The sequence below is a fragment of the Lycorma delicatula genome, chromosome 7, assembly GCF_047948215.1.
Source record: "Lycorma delicatula isolate Av1 chromosome 7, ASM4794821v1, whole genome shotgun sequence".
Lineage (NCBI taxonomy): Eukaryota > Metazoa > Arthropoda > Insecta > Hemiptera > Fulgoridae > Lycorma > Lycorma delicatula.
Window position 1 is genome coordinate 57,082,494 of NC_134461.1, and position 16,756 is coordinate 57,099,249.

General features: G+C 27.9%; 1 protein-coding gene across 7 annotated transcripts in view; it reads right to left on the bottom strand.

Moving 5' to 3' along the window:
* cib (thymosin beta cib) overlaps positions 1-14,677 on the bottom strand; it is a 66,964-nt gene extending 52,287 nt beyond the window's left edge. For 6 of the 7 annotated variants that reach the window (XM_075370085.1, XM_075370083.1, XM_075370081.1 and 3 more), the window contains exon 1: positions 14,524-14,677. The gene's annotated coding sequence lies outside the window, so the exon portion shown is untranslated. Of the gene's footprint in view, positions 1-570; positions 739-14,523 lie in introns of all 7 variants that reach the window. The other variant, XM_075370079.1, reaches the window with a different exon arrangement.
* Between the last annotated feature and the right edge of the window lie 2,079 nt (positions 14,678-16,756).

Sequence of the window (16,756 nt, forward strand, 5' to 3'; positions counted from 1 at the left end):
ATAAAGATTATTAAAAAAGACAATAAATAAATCTTTTCTTAATATTATCATACATTAAATTGCGTATCTGTCCCTGTGAACAGTTATAATGGATTTTAACAAAAATTAATAACCTTTCTCATTAAAAAAAAAAAAATGGTATACAAACAATCTATTACTCTGCATTATACCATTTAATTTAATTACTTAATTGACCCCCAAAAAAAAATATTTAACTTGAATCCTTTACAACCAGAAAGTTCTGTAACATCTGGAATGTCTCAGAAAGTAGCATCCTGGAAATTGAAAAGGGTGTGATGTTAAGTTAAATACCAATGGGTTTTGCATTTAATGAACCGGTTTCATTAGACCATCAAAGTTAAGAATGTTGGGTGAAATTCAATGCATTCTATTAGCATATTTATTAGTAGCTAATAAACATAACAGTATTTATCACTTAAAGTTTATTAAAAAGTAAATAAATAAATTTGAATAGTTCTAAAATAATCACTACTTACAGAAACCTGCTCATCTGCAATTAAAATGATTAATTACTTTATAATATATATTCTGAACACAACAATAACTTACGACTTCTAATTACTATGCTTTTAGTAATAATTACTGCTTGACAACAGAAAGGGGTACATTAATGTATTTATTCCAGTATTTCTAATGGTAGTGATGGTGATGTTTGTCAGATACCCCCTTATTCAGATTTGCCTTCTCAGAAGATAATGCCCAATATAGAACCAGTTCCTATAATAAACAGATTAAACTGTCATTGTGAAACTGAATACAAACAGCATTCTGGTGAATTTAGGATGATGATACATAACATTATACTTAGCTCAGTGAATAAGGCTATAGGTAATGGCTTCATCCCATATTACCCAACTAAGACTGCTGAAATGCTTGTTATTAATAAGAATATTTTATCATTTTTGATTGAAAATTTTTAATCATGTTCAGTCACCTACAACTTGTATTAATTCTTTGTAATTTTCTAGAGCATCCTAGCTGCTATAAATTGTATTTAAGTCAATTTAAAATAAAATAATATTGAAAATAGATATCATACCTCAATTATTAAATTATGTAATAATAAAAAGAAAGATAAAACAATTTTTTCAAAGAGAAAAATAAAAAATAAATTGTACATAGGTTTTTTGGGGTTCATATTAATTTTATGAGTTCAGATGAATAATGGAATATACTATATATACATATATCTTTTAATCTTAACAGGAAACAACAATATCTTTAGTACAGTTATTTCCCCTCATCACCATTTCACTAGTTATTCTCTTCCAAGGAGTAGTTAGTAATAATTTAAATGAATTACCTTATACGAAGTAGTACCACATTTAATAATTCTATCTCCTTACAAAGCACAAAATTGCTTATTCCTGATTGTATAGCTACCTAGACAAGCTTTTGAATTATTATCTATTATTTATTCATATTGCAATTTATATCATAGGAATGAATATTAAAATAAGATAACTTTAATAAGATATGAAGCCTGCTTATAAATTATGCGCTATCAATTTTTCCTTTAAAATTTTAAAAAGAAATTCTAATTTTTACAATTAAAAGAATAAGGTAAAAAATATTGTAATACACATACAAAATTAAAAATAAAAAAGAATTTTTTAAAAATATTATTTAAAGCCTTGTTTCTTGCTTGGTGAAAGATATATATTTTTTTAAATTCATATGTCCAAGATCCATTTTACTAGAAAATTATATAGGATAATAATTAAAGCCCATACAATTAGCATAACTTTTGACATTTATTTAGAGCTAAATTTTAACTATAAAAGGTTAGTATATTAGAGGAATTTTCTAGATATGACGTCCAATGTGATGGCCTAGGTGTGCAATCTTTATGAGGCTCAAGTAAGCAAAAATTTTTTTTATTTCAATTTGAACCTTTTCAAGTACTAATATACTCCTAAAGTGCTATGTTTAGAATATTTTAATGTACACTAAACAAATGTGTTAAATATTATCAGTGAACAAAAAAAATATTACAAATTAAGAAATTCTATGAAAGGTGAATGAGAAAAAACAATATTCCATATCATCAATTAGAAGTGAGAAAAATTAGATTGGTCAAGGAATTAAAAATAAGCTTATTTAATCTATGCTGGTTTTGGTCTAGTTGTTAACTCGTCACTGTAAGTCAGCTTATTTCGAAGTCGTGAGTTTTAAGGTTCAAATCCTAGTAAAGGCAGTTACTTTTATACGGATTTGAATACTAGATTGTGTTCTTTGGTGGTTGGATTTCAATTAACCACACATCTCAGGATGATCGACCTGAGTCTGTACAAGACTACACTACATTTACATTCATTCATACCCTTATTCATCCTATGAAGAAATATGTTACAGTGGTTCCATTGGCTAAACAGAAAACGAGAGAGGTTTGAAGGAACAAAAAGAGAGTGGAATGAAATGAACTAAACTAGTGGATAATAAAAAAAAGCATGGGGATACAGTCTAATCAACTGACAAACGTGGAGAGACAAGAGCCAATACAACATCGAAATTCCTTATGCGCATAACCTTTGTAAATTATTATATCGACTGATGTATCAATAAACAAAAATTTACTGTTTTTCTCCTACAACATAATTTTTAATTTCTTGATCAACTGATTTAATTTTTTTTTCTACGTTTCCAGATATTTACTGCGACTTTCTTTATTCAGAAACCATAAGCAGCCCATTTTTCTTGTTTAGTAACTGTAACTTTGGTTTGTTACATTCATTGATCATCACGTAAGATATTAATTAGAAATCAATAACAAAAGAGTAGCTAGGGAAAAATATTAAGGAGCTGTTAGCAATAAAAAACTGATCTAGACGAATATTGAACCCCTGCATGGAAAGTCAACTGGTAAATGATATGTACTACTCTGAAACACATTAACAAATACAGATCGTTAAGCATAGCTGGGCTAGGGCTCCAATACTTGCAAATCCCTGATTGAAGTTTAATGTACAGAATAAATATTGTAGAAAATTGAAATTTAATTTAATTCAGCAATTATCTGTAATTAACATCTAATTACTAATATAATTCTGCTATTATACATCCCAAATATACTTTTCTAGCCATCAACGATTATTCAGTGCAAGATGTAAATACAAATACACTTACCTGAATATTCCATCAATCAAATATAACAGAGAATTCTTTTGAGGTGAATAAGAAATTATCAGCAACCCCATAATTTGAATATGTAATATGACTTAATATTCAAACCATTAGTGCTACCTAGGCTTTGTAAAAAACAAATAACGGTTGCATTTACGATTTTTATTGAGCTTTCTGCATATGTTGGAAAATTAATTTATTGTAATATTAAACTTATTTTAGATTATTAGTTGTTTTTATCAAGTAAGGGCAGCTAAGAAAATAACATTTTTTTATACTTCAGGTAACATATAAAAATCTAGTTGAAAGTGAAAAAAATGAACATGTTAAGAAATCTGGTTTCATATTCCACAAATCATTGGTAAAAGCAAGATAGTTTCCCACAGTTGATATGTGATCTGCACGTAACTAAGACAACTCTCACTGGTATAGATTTAAATACTTGTATTTGAATCTAGTAAAAGTTTTTTTTAAGAATTGTTTCTTCTTTTTACTATATTTATTTTAAAAACTGCTTTATTATACGATGGTATGGATTAGAAATTTTAAGTTCACGGATTTTTAAAACATTCATTATTCACAGTTATTTTTCAGTTTTTTTAAAATGTAATTATGTAAAATAATTAGCATAACAATTTAACTTCCTAAATAATATTCTAAAAATGATTTATTTATATTAGGAAATAATGTGACTAAGCATTATTATACCTTGACTACATTTTTTTTATCGTCCCTATGGGAAACCAACAGTGAACGTGATGGAGAGAAGTTAAACGAACCTCTATATCCAAAGAAAAAAAAAAAGTGGTAGACTTCTAAACAGTAAAATATGAATGTGGAAGTTCTATTTCTTCAAGATATAAATAATATAACCTAAACTAAAAAAAGAAAACCTTTTAGTTCCATTCAAGTCAACAAAAATATTTTTTTATACATCAGAATAAATAAATGGCGTATAATCTTACTTAAGTTTAAGATCCTTTTAAAGTGATGAATATGATGACTAGGTAACATAAATCTAAAATTTACAATACACTGGTTCAATCACTTAAAAAAAAAGAAAAAAATATACAATAACCTTGTTTAACTTTTTTTATGGTCGAACCTCATTCCAGGTTCGATTGTATCTTTCTTTAAAAACTCCACGTATTGTCGAATATATATAAATATTTTTTTAAAAACTAAATCGAAGCTATTTCACCACATATATCAATAATTAATTGATAGAAGTAATATTAAAGAAATAAAATAATTAAATGAATCATCTTAATTTAGTGAATTAAAAAAAACCACATACAGTCAAGTGCTTTCATTTTTACACAATTTTTTACACTATCATCTACGGAATACATAAAACATCAATTTTGGCCACATTTAGGTTATTGTAAAACGTTTGTCAGTCCTTGTGAATATATTTAACAAAAGTTAAAATAAATTTTTAAATATAGCGTGAAAGCCTAAAATATTTTAAGACCTTAGTTATTGTAAAACGTTGTCAGACCTTGTCAAAACCTTAACATAAAGTTAATCCAAATTTTAGACATAGCGAGAAAGCCTAAAGCTGTCGGTCGTCTTTTTTAATTTTTTCATAAGAGGTTGATTTAATTTTTATAAATTACAAATTAAACAAACTCTACTTTACTACTAAATAATGTGTTCTTATATAAAATTTAAAACATAAAAAAAATCATATTTATCACAAATATAATCTCATTTTTCCCCCTTATTACTATGCCCATTTTCCTTTTCAGAAAATGTATATATATATACATTTCCTTTTTTAAATATCCATTCCTGACTAAAATATCAATCTCCTAAAAAAAAGGCCCGTAAGTTAATTGAAAAATAGTTGTTCGCTGTAATTCTCAGAACAATGGTAAAATATTCTTAACTTATTTGGTAGTTAAAAAGAAATACACTTTTGGATGACTGGTGTAAAATAGTGATATGTAATATTTGTTGTCAAAGATGAGTATTTTTTTTAAGTCTAAAAAAGGTTTCAAATGTTATATATTAAATTTAAAATTCATTAAGTTTAAAAACACAATTACTGATGTAACAGTACGTATTTTCAATACATATTAAATTCTGACAAATTATATAGAGGTTAACAAAATGGCAAATCAATTTTGTTTGTTTGAAAATCTTCTTCATTCTGTACAGTTATATCAGTGGAAGGAGGGGAACAAAGAACAAACACATCTATAAATGTAAATTTTGAGATTTGATCTGAAAAATAGTCAAATGGGATTGCGTAGGTACATAAATTGAGGTAAATAATATTTTACAGTGTTCACTTCTTTTTTGCATCTTTCAGTTCAGAATACATTTAATCAAAATATGAACAAAAAATTACATTTCATAAAATCTACAATAACTTTTTATTTTAATATTTACACTTTTGTAACGAAAAAGAGAACCAGTTTTTATAACAAACTTTTTTTTTAAAAATACTTACTTCAAACCGTTTTCAGGATCCTATGAAACTGCCTGGGTGCTGTTCTTACACTGGCGGGAATTTTTATTTTACACACGTGTTTAAAAATGTGATTGAAAAGCGAGAGGATTTGAATTATATCTGTTCATTCAATATATCGTTGTTGTGTGTTTTTTACGTTAATTTACTTAATTTTACTCTTTGAAAAGATATTTATGGCCAATAGGCTAGATACAGTAGAAAAATTGGGGTACCACTGGAGCTGTTTCCTGTTGGGGGTTTTCCTTTTTCGAAGTATACATAGATGTGCCTGATCTCAGAAGCATTTAAACATATATATATATATATATATCGTCTTAAAAATATTTTCACAAATTATCCCTTATAAGAGGCAAGTCAACAAGAGAGATGATGATAAAATCCTTGATTTTTTAATCTTATTCTTGCGTAACACAAAAAATTATAAGCAACATATGTAAAAAATATAATAAACTTGTAGCATCATTATTTTTTAAATTTCATCAAGCAATTCATTACAATTATGATCATTTCTAATTTATTTCATCGTTTAGAAAGAAGCATTTTACTTTAAAAAAAAAACAAAAAAACGACAAAAGTTATATTTCCATTCGGAATTTCGACCTACGGTAATCCTAAAATGGATCAGTAGAAACTAATAATCTGACGCACACCGAACATTAATCATCATCATACGGTTAAGGCAGGTTCTTTATCATGATCGTCTCCATTCTCTCCCGCCTACAGCTAATTTTTAAGATTTGGATAGATCTTATTTCCTTTTACGTCGTCTATAACTTTACTCTTTTTTTTAACTTGATCCCAGTCTTTCTAACACTATTTTAATCAATTTTTCTTGTAATAATAAAACACAAATCAAACTAGCTTTCCCATTCGGAATTTTTTTGACTAAGCATTAATTTTCATTTACTTTCCTTATTACATCTTCATATTTCTGTCGAAACATTTAATTATTTTCAAATTTCTTGCACGAATCTAATTCAGGATAAGTTATCTATAAGCTTAGACTTAACTGGAAAAACTTTATTAACAGAAAACAGTCTTCGATTCTCATTTAATCAGCATTAATATAAAATCGTAATACACGAATGTAACGCGTAACAAATGGAAACAGAATTCAGCTAATAGGCAAAGCAAATAAATTAGCTAATAAGAAAAAAAATCAGCTAATAGGCAAAGTTTTTTATCAGCTAACCTCCGAAAAAATTCCCAGCAAAGATTTAAATTTTAACTATCATTAATTTATCTCATATGATTTTTTTATTCTGCTTAATACGTGTATTTTTAGACGAATAAAAAAAGAAAGTTTTCTCGTTTATTTTCACTAGAAAAATTATAATTAATCTTATTTTACAATAACCACGCCTTAACACTCCCATAATTAAAACGATTGATATTAAATGTATTTTTAACAAAAGATAAATAAATAAACATGGTCATTGAACAAACATATAATTAAAAGGTATCAATTTTTAAGACTATTAATATATTTAATCTTTTATCCTAAGTAATTTAATTATTAAAACAGTAATAATAAAATTAAAAAGTGAAATCGATGATGAATCCATTTTTTAATAAGGCAATTATAATAATCTATAAATAAACTTCCGCGTAAGAAAAAAACACTTGTTTACGAGTATAAAGATAGCATTCACTTGTTTCTAGTTTACGGATAATACTCCGCATATACAGAGTGTTTCAGAGTGATTGATTAATTAATTATACATAAAAGAACAACTCAAATAGTTTTAGCCGAGTGCAAGCTCATAAACTGTTTTCTCTATCTTCCACTTGAAAGCGCTAGTAGCAAAGATGGCGACCCCTCCCCCAACAGAAAGTGTTCTACACTTTGCAAGTGTCCAACCTGTAAAATTACCGTTCAACGTCGCTCTGTTGTGATCCCTCAAGTGACAATAACATTCGTAGATGGTATAAACAGTTTGAAACCACTGCCTGTATTTGTAAAGGTAAGTGTACAGGATGATCGAGTGTGCCCCAAGACAACGTTGAACCTGTAACAGAGTCCTTCGTGCGTAGTCCTAAGAAATCCGTTAGGAAACTAGTCGCAAATTAGCAATCCCAGGGACGTCCGTGTGGAGGATTTTAAGGAAACGCTTACAACTGCGTCAATATCGTCTACAGATGTTACAAGCTCTAAAGCCTAGTGATTATGGTATGCGTGTTAGCTTCGCAAATAAAATGAAGTTGAAAATTTTCGTGTCGTATTCAGTAACGAATTCAACATTTCATGTTAATGGAAAAGTAAACAATCGTAATTTGCGTAACCGGGGATCAGAAAACCATAACGAAATATTGTAGTGTGAACGAGACTCTCCAAAACTGAATGTTTTTGCCGTATCCTGACGGAAAGTTTACGGGCAGTTTTTTTTTCGCGGTGACAAGTGTGTCTGGAAAAACTATCTTGATATGCTAAAACTATAGTCGCTTCCTCTACTGCAATACGGTACACAAAACTTTATTTGGCAACAAGATGGTCCGCCTCCTTACCGGCATAACGTTGTACGTGATTGGTTGAATGAAATTCTCCCCGACCGCGGAATCGGTCGCCATGGCAAAAAAAACCGTGGCCTCCACATTCATCTGATCTGACCCCGTGCGATTTTTTTTTAGGGGGTTTGTAAAGGAGCCAGGTGTATGAGCCACTCGTCACCAACTGACCTATCTGACTTGAGACACAGGATTGAAGCATCAATTACTCCGGACTTGCTGATTAAAGTTCATTCCGTTGTGTGTGACGAATGATATTCATATTGAACACTTATAGGAAAAATTGTTGCTATTTCATTTCACGTATAATTTATCAATGTAAGTAAAACTTAATAAATGTTACATAACTTTAAAACTGTTATTCATTTTGAAACACACTGTTTAAATAGCAGGCTTTATTGGTTCTAAAATATCTTTAAAAATATGATTTATACTTACTTTTATTAAACTAAAAATTTATAATTTAATGCTATTTAAAAATAAGAGATTTAAATTTTACTGGTCTATTTTAATTTTCATCAACAAAGCTTTAGACTGTCAAATATATAAGACAGAAAGGAGCCTTGCCTGTTAGATACTATAACAGTAACGGCTACAGTTTGTACGTGACCAGACATGACTCATGGCACTGTGTACTATTATTGCACGACAGCTCCGAAACCCTTTCTTTTACCACTACAACGACTATTGACGATATTACATATATTTCAATTCACAGAAGTCGAAGATGACTCACATCCGCTTATTAACGCATTCAGAATAGCAAACTGAAACAGTTTTTTTCTAGCTTAGGGGTACGTAAAATTAGTTACTTCGTATACTTTTTGGCATCTTTTCTGTTTTACCAGTATGTTCTCCTTCGTAAAATTATATATTTTGTTCTGCTTTGGTGTTTTTTATTATCTCCAAATTAATAACAACAGAATTACAAAACAAATCTATGAATTCCTCAATTCTAGAAAAACGAAGAGCAAATGGAAGCAAAACGAAGATTAAAAATGTATAAAACAGAAGAACAATAAGGAAGAAAAACCATGGCAGCATAATAGAAGAAACCATTAAAGAAAGACAGTGACAATCTTGATACATTTTGATCGTAAGCTTACAAAATATTTTGTCGAAACATATTTATAATAGGACTTATTTAATCACACTAATTCGTACAGTTCAATTTTTTAACATAACTGAGCACAGAATATTATAGCATTGTCAACTACCAAAACTAAACTAGGGAAAAGCCTAGGGTATATTAACTTTACTTCCAGTCATTTGTTGTTGTTCTCGGCAAGATTATTAATATCCAAGAGCATATCAGTATGCACTGGCCTGAAGCTTGATGTTGTTAATAAAATTACATTGGAAGGGTGTTCTTTCAGTGGACCCTCTACTGAGTGGATCAGTATTCTTCCGTAATCAATATTCTCTGACCCAATTTAAACTCAAAAATGCATCAGAAACATCTCCTTCAGAACTATGAACAGACATGTTACAAAGGTCAGCTACTAGGTTAAGCTAACTCCAGCTTGAATTCTGAATGTAACACACTCGTGAATTTTCTTGCAATCGTTAATTATTATGTATTTTCTTTGCTTGAAGTCCTTATCCAAATCTGCAGTTAGATCTCGTTTAAGCATCTCCCGAATGTAAGCATCAATGATAAGTTTAAAAAAATGTTGATGATGAGTATTAAGGAATAGTTTAACAAAATGTTGAAATGAACGAAATATTAATAATACGAATGCAACAAGGCGATTGGCTTCTTGCTACCTACGACTCCACAACACTTTTTACCAGTTCAAACATTAATTCACCTCAGACTAAACTATTAGGTAAGCATTTATATGATTACGCTTTCAAAATTTTGACGAAAGTAATGCAATCTACATTCAGCTGACAGCTCTTTATTGTATCTATCATAAGGGATCGGCTGTGAAAATGTTCTTTATTTTCAGAAAAAAACAAAACAAATCTGAAACGTAAATCTTCTGATAAGAGTTTTAGGTGAATTATAGTAGTAGGAAAACCTTTTATAGAGCCAGAAAGGAATATCCAGAATAAAAGATATCCACGTTTATGAAATGTCAGAATTTAAAGGTTCTGTTCATATATTATCAATAATGCATTGGTTATTTACAAGGGTGTTATCATTAGTACCAACCGTAGGAGATATAGTCACGTGAAAAAGTTATTTTCAAAAAATTTAAAAAATCTCAAATATAATATTTAAAGAAATATTATATCTAATAATAAAAGTAGTCTGACGTACTGATTTCTGAATGGTATTAATTTAGGTGTAAAACGTTTGTTACTAAATTTTAGTGATTTTTTTCTTTTACTTCCTTGTACAAAGCAAAGGAAGTATTTGTGATCGCGAAATATTTCGGTTTTCAATTTTCAACGGAAATATCCATTTGACCATCCCTGAATCCATTTTACTAGGTCCGGCATGACGTCTGTATCTCGCATAACTCAAAAAACGATTAGCCGTAGGATGTTGAAATTTTGCATTTAGAACTGTTGTAACATCTTCCTCCCCTTTTGATTGCAGTCAACTGAACCAAAAAAGCCCAAAATCCATAAACCTTTGGATCTTAATTGCAGTAATAAGCCTTCATTGAGGGAGTTTCAACGATATATCGTAAGTTGTACTTATTTGCATTGGTTCCAGAGTTATAGCCAAATAAAATTTTAATTATCGAAATATTTTGATCATAGAAGGGGAAGGCACATCGGTTCGAATCAGATTTCATCTCCTTTTTTTAAAATTTAAATATATTGATTTATTAATAATTAACTTCTGACTGTAAAAAACTTTTACGATAAATAATAATTCAATAAAAAATAAAATAAAAAAAATATCAGAAATTATTAATGGAATAACATTTTATGTTCTTTTCAGTTAAAATAAATTAGGCGTACAAGGAAGTCATGTAGTGCCCACATAATTTTTTTTTTACTGAAACGCTTTAGTATTAATAATTTACACGGTGCAGACCTTATCAAGATTGATGACTGAATGTCATTTATGTGCCGATAATTGATCTCTAACGATTGGCACATACTAGTTACTTTATCATTCTTTGTTTAAATTGGCACATACTAGTGGGTAGTAGAAAGATTTTTGAATTTGTGTTTAAATCCGATTGTACTGCAACAACATTAATTTAACCAAATGGTTATGGAAACAATACTGGTTTTATAATTAATAAAACTCAAGAAGTAAAAAATAATGAGCTTCTCTAAAGCAGTTAGAAAAAATTATCAGACAAACTCACAAAATCGTTAATTAAAAGAATAAAAGCAGAATCTTATATTAATTATTGTCAATATGTGTAAGAAACCAGTAGAAATAAATATCGGAATTAAAATAATTATTAAATTAATAAAAAAAATTCTTCCAGAATATTATTATAAAAAAAATGTCTACCTGCTCTAGCAGGTTTATTTTCAAAAAAAAATCATTTTAACTAAAACAATATAAACTAATCTTACGTAGCATAAAGAGGTTATTTTTAATAAACAATTTTTTTTAACAGGTAAAAATATTTTTTTTTACTAATACATTTTTAAAAATCTTTTTAATATATTCCTTATTTTTACACGTAAATTTATTTTTAATAAATTCATACATATTAAAAGTAATGGTAGTAATTTTAACAGTCATAAAGCGTATCTAGTTTTAAAAATATATGATATAGTAATATATTGTTTAAAACCATTTTTCAAACATCTGTATTTGTACTAATTGTAACATTTAAGGAAATTTTTACAGGAAATATTATCTTTAAATCATTAAATGTAACCAAACTGAGTATTATAGACAAATTATTACCGAATAAAGCCGTTATCTTATCAAAAACGGAAACCACAAAATGAATCTAGTTCAGTATATCGAACGATTTACGTGTAACTTGAGAAATTAAAACAATGAATGCCGAGTAAACAAAAGTGATTTGCTTGCATGACACGTTTTATCATATAAAATGAAGAACATAAAACGAGAAAATTTTTATCTCGAATAACATTACGTATTGAAAAATAATAGTAATGAATATTACATCTGTAGAAGCGATAATCTAAAAAAAACTTAATTACTTAAACTATCAGCGTTTAATGTAACTATGTTTGTACAAGTGTTATGTCGATCAGATTAAATATTTTGCTAATTTAATTACGTCAATAAAGAAAATTAAGTTTTATTTTAACTCTTAGTCATTTGATTACAGTATCTATAAGAACCATAAATGTTACTGAAAATGAGGGCAATAAAAAAACTGCATGACTCAAAGTAATATAAATGAATAAAAATACGGAACAATGAATAATAAAATAACAATTAAAAGGCCATTACATTATATTGCATAATCATTAAAGCAATATTTTTACATTTTTAATTTATATATAGAATAACTATATTAAGAAATAATATCATTTATTTTTAATTATTGGACTGTATATCTTAGTAATATCTATTGGGGTTTTCCGGATAACTTGGAAAATTTTTTTAACTGGTTTTAAATAAATTATACTAAATCTTACTTTAGGAGACTGTTTAATTCAACTGGGTATGACGATAAACTTTTCAATTGAAAATTGGTCTATTTTTATACAATTTCTATATTTTTTCTTAATTAAACAAATTTAAAATTATAGAAAAGATGCAAGATTAAATTAATTATGACATCTGAAAAATATTTTTAATTTAAAAAAAGAGTATAATTTCAAAAAGTTGAGTTTATTAAACTCAACTCCTGACAATCATCTAGTAAAATGATGTTAGAAAATATCCTAGTAATTTCTTCCAACCTAAAAAACTATAAAAAAATGGTGGAAGCACAACTTCTCTCTAAAATAAGCCGTCGGGTGGACAAACCTATTAATCTATAACAAACGAAAAGAAATGGAATTTTCTCAAATATTTTATAATAAAACAGAAGCAGATTTCAATAAATTATCAAGAACATTTAATTGGCAATTTACATTTTTCTATTCCTTGAAATAAAAATTTAATAAAAGACTTTCAGTTAAAAAAATTTTCAAATTTTAGTTTTTGTCAAAGAAAACGAATTTTTCTATTTACAATTACATAAAAAAGGATGTAATGGATTCACAGATTTTAAGAAATTGTAAGCTAATTCCTAATTACAGATATTTTATGATCAAAGGCGATAGTTTGAACGTAATACCTTATAGATACAAGGTACTGACGCTAACACAAGAGCATTATACAATTGCCTACCATATGATTATTATAAGTGCACAAAAATGTATCATTTGGTCAAATTAAAATCGAACACATCACGATATACCATTACAATATAAAATAATAAAAATTGCTTAAATTATTACTGCATGATAATTACAGAAAACAACCGTAGTAGTTATACTGGATCAGACATGATTCAAAATTCAATTCTCCAGAAATGACGTAGAAAATAAGAACAAGTTTCCATGCCAGGCTTACTACGAAAGTAAGGAGTTAAGTGATCGCATTCTCCACAGAGCTCAAAATGCGATTGCATGAAAGCATGCTGAAATTCAGCTATGAATTCTCTCTAGGGAACTGATTAAATTGAACATTATTACTTTCAGAGAAAGCAACTGTGACTAGTTCTTCTTGTAATTTACATGAATAAGAACCATAAAAAAGAGTGAGATAAGCTGAATTAATGTACCTCTTTATATTGTGAAACAATGCTTCAACCATGCTGGAGAAACCGGTTTTATATTAAAAAAATCTATAATGAATAATTACGTTCAAATTATAAAACAAAAGGTACTATTTGTCGTGATGTAGTACGATAAATTGAAGATCGTAACTTTATTTGAAGGGAATTATTTAAAATGAACACAGTAATTAGATTTATTGCAATTAATTAATAAATAATTAACTAAATTATATATATATTTTTTTCATTTACATACTCAAAGGCAATTATTTAAAATAATGATATTAAAGTTTTTCCTTTTTTTTTTAAAAAAAGCTAAAGCATTAGAAAAGTCGTCATAATAAACAAAGGAATAATTAAAAAGTAAAACGCCCAAGTAAATACTTTAAATAAACTTAAAAATAATTCAATGGCCGTTTTGAAGTTTTATTTTATTTTTCAAAATGACACGTAACATTTAACCGAAATTCTGATATGAAAAAAGTCAATTAATAAATTCATATTTATTTTTAATATCGATATTTTAATACGAAATGTTATTTCTTTCAAAACTAAATGAAAATTAATAAAATCCGAAGACGATTTTAACTAAAATTAACACTATCATTAATTTTATAAATATGAAAATCACTGTTTAAACACTTAAATTTATAAACATGTTACATAAAACTGATAATATTAACCGAAATGAAACAAAAAAAATAATAAATTAACAAAAAAACTCACTTATTCGACGGAGATTTTCTGTTAAATTAAAAACGATGCTAGGTAACTAACACAGAGCAAACAACCAACTCACAACGAAAGCTGAAGCCGCACTGAATGCCGCGTTGTTCACAGTGCTCCACCCGCCCCCCACTACTTCCGAATGAGTCACAGGCTGACGCACACCAGTGAGCGCGCATACACATCACAAAACACACACGTACACATGCAACGTAGAGGGAATGGAGTATACCCAGTCGTGAAATGCTTCTTCACTTTCATTTATTTCATCTCACCTGGTGTGTGTGGCACGAACGGCGAGGGGGCAAACAACTGTGGCCGGTTTACCTTGGCATGTTACGAGGTTTAATCGTAAACTGTATAAATTTTAACTTACTAGGAATAAAAAGTATCATTAAATAAGGTATATACAGGACGTATTAGTCATGATTAGACCTCTAGGCCATGGTAAAAAAAATATTCATTGTTTATTGTCAAATTCCAAAACAAAAAATAAATAAAACAACTGACAAAAGAAATCTTCTTTTATAAGCAACCTGTAAATATTTACTATTTTAGGAATAATCACGAAGTGGCATTGGATAAAAAAACCTTTTTTTATTTACAGTAATTATTAAAAGATTTAAGAATGACTATCGATTAAATTATGAGACTGAAATCATAATAACATATGGCAACAATATCGTGACTATTAAGGATGGCTTCAAAACATTAAATAAGAATTTGGTTTAATTTAACAGCCAGTTTCTAAACTGGAAATAGTTTTGAATACAGAGTATTGTAAAATTTGAAATAAGTTGGGTTAATAATATTAAAAGTTAGATAATCATTTTGTAAAAATTTAAATTGTATGTTATTGTATTTGTGAGAAATTCTTATGACGACATAAGTATTTGGAAAAATTTTCGAATTTGGTGAAATACTTAGTTTTTCGATGATATATTATTTTCTTTAAGTGAAACGAAATACCTTAGTTTCCAAACTAAAAATGCTCCAAACGCTTTTAGAAATACTCAATTTTCAAATCTAAATCTTAAAGCAAAAGAAATATTTTCCTCTATTTCTAAAATAGAACCCGTAAAAAATTGAAAATAGTCACATTTACTCTTTTTATGGTAATAAAATAGAAATTTCTAATTAGGTAAAATAAATGACAGATTTATAATTTAATTTTTATTTTCCCGTCTAGAGAGCGCTATAGCATAGTTGTAGCCGTTAGTGCTACCACACCCGTGCGAATTAATACGGTATGCGCGCGCTCTTTAGTTAGAATCATTGAATTAAATAAACGAAAATATATTATATTTAAATAAAATGATAAATATCAGAAAAACTCATCAGTTGTTTCCCGCGTGACGGGAACGTCCTACAACTGTGTTGTCAGTTTTTTTTTATTCATCAGAAGGAAATAACTTAAGTGTTACGTTAAAAGAAATAAAATATTTGACCAGCACGAATCAAGGAATATAAGATTTCCATGATGGTTTTGGTAAATGAAGCTGATTCTTGAGGTTGCAAGAATACATTTTTTTAAAATTCTAATTAAAAATTATGTTTATATATACTTATTACTATCCAAAAAAAAAAAATTATCTGATGCTCGGTTCCAAATGAAAATTAAAATAAATTACTATCTCCAATGATAAAATGAATAGTTTACGTACAAATAACATAAAAAATGAACAAAACTATTTGGGTCAGCTTGCGAAATATTTATATATTTAGGACTGTTGTAACATCTAGTTGTGCACCTCTCCTTTTGATTGCAATCGACTGGACCAAAAGTGTCCAAAAAAGCCCAAAATCCAAAAAAGTTTGATTTTGAATTTTTTCTGAACTGTAATAAGCTTTCCTTGAGAGCTTTTAAACGATACATCATACATTGTACCTATTTTTATTAGTTCCAGAGTTATAACCAAATAAAATGATAACTAATGAAATATTTGGATCTTACAAGGGGAAGGAACATCGGTTTGAATCCAACTTCATTTCCTTTCCTTTTTTTTAACTTAAACTTTTTAACCTTTTTTTAATTTAAATATATTGATTAATAATAATTATTAACCTCTGATTGTAAAAACGTTTTACATTAAATAGAATAACAATAAAAAAAAGAAAAAATATCAGAAGTTATTAATGAAATAAAATTTTATGTATTTTTCATTTAAAAAAAAAATGTGTATATGTAATTTAATAGGCGTTCAAGGAAGTTATGTGGTGACCACATTAAACT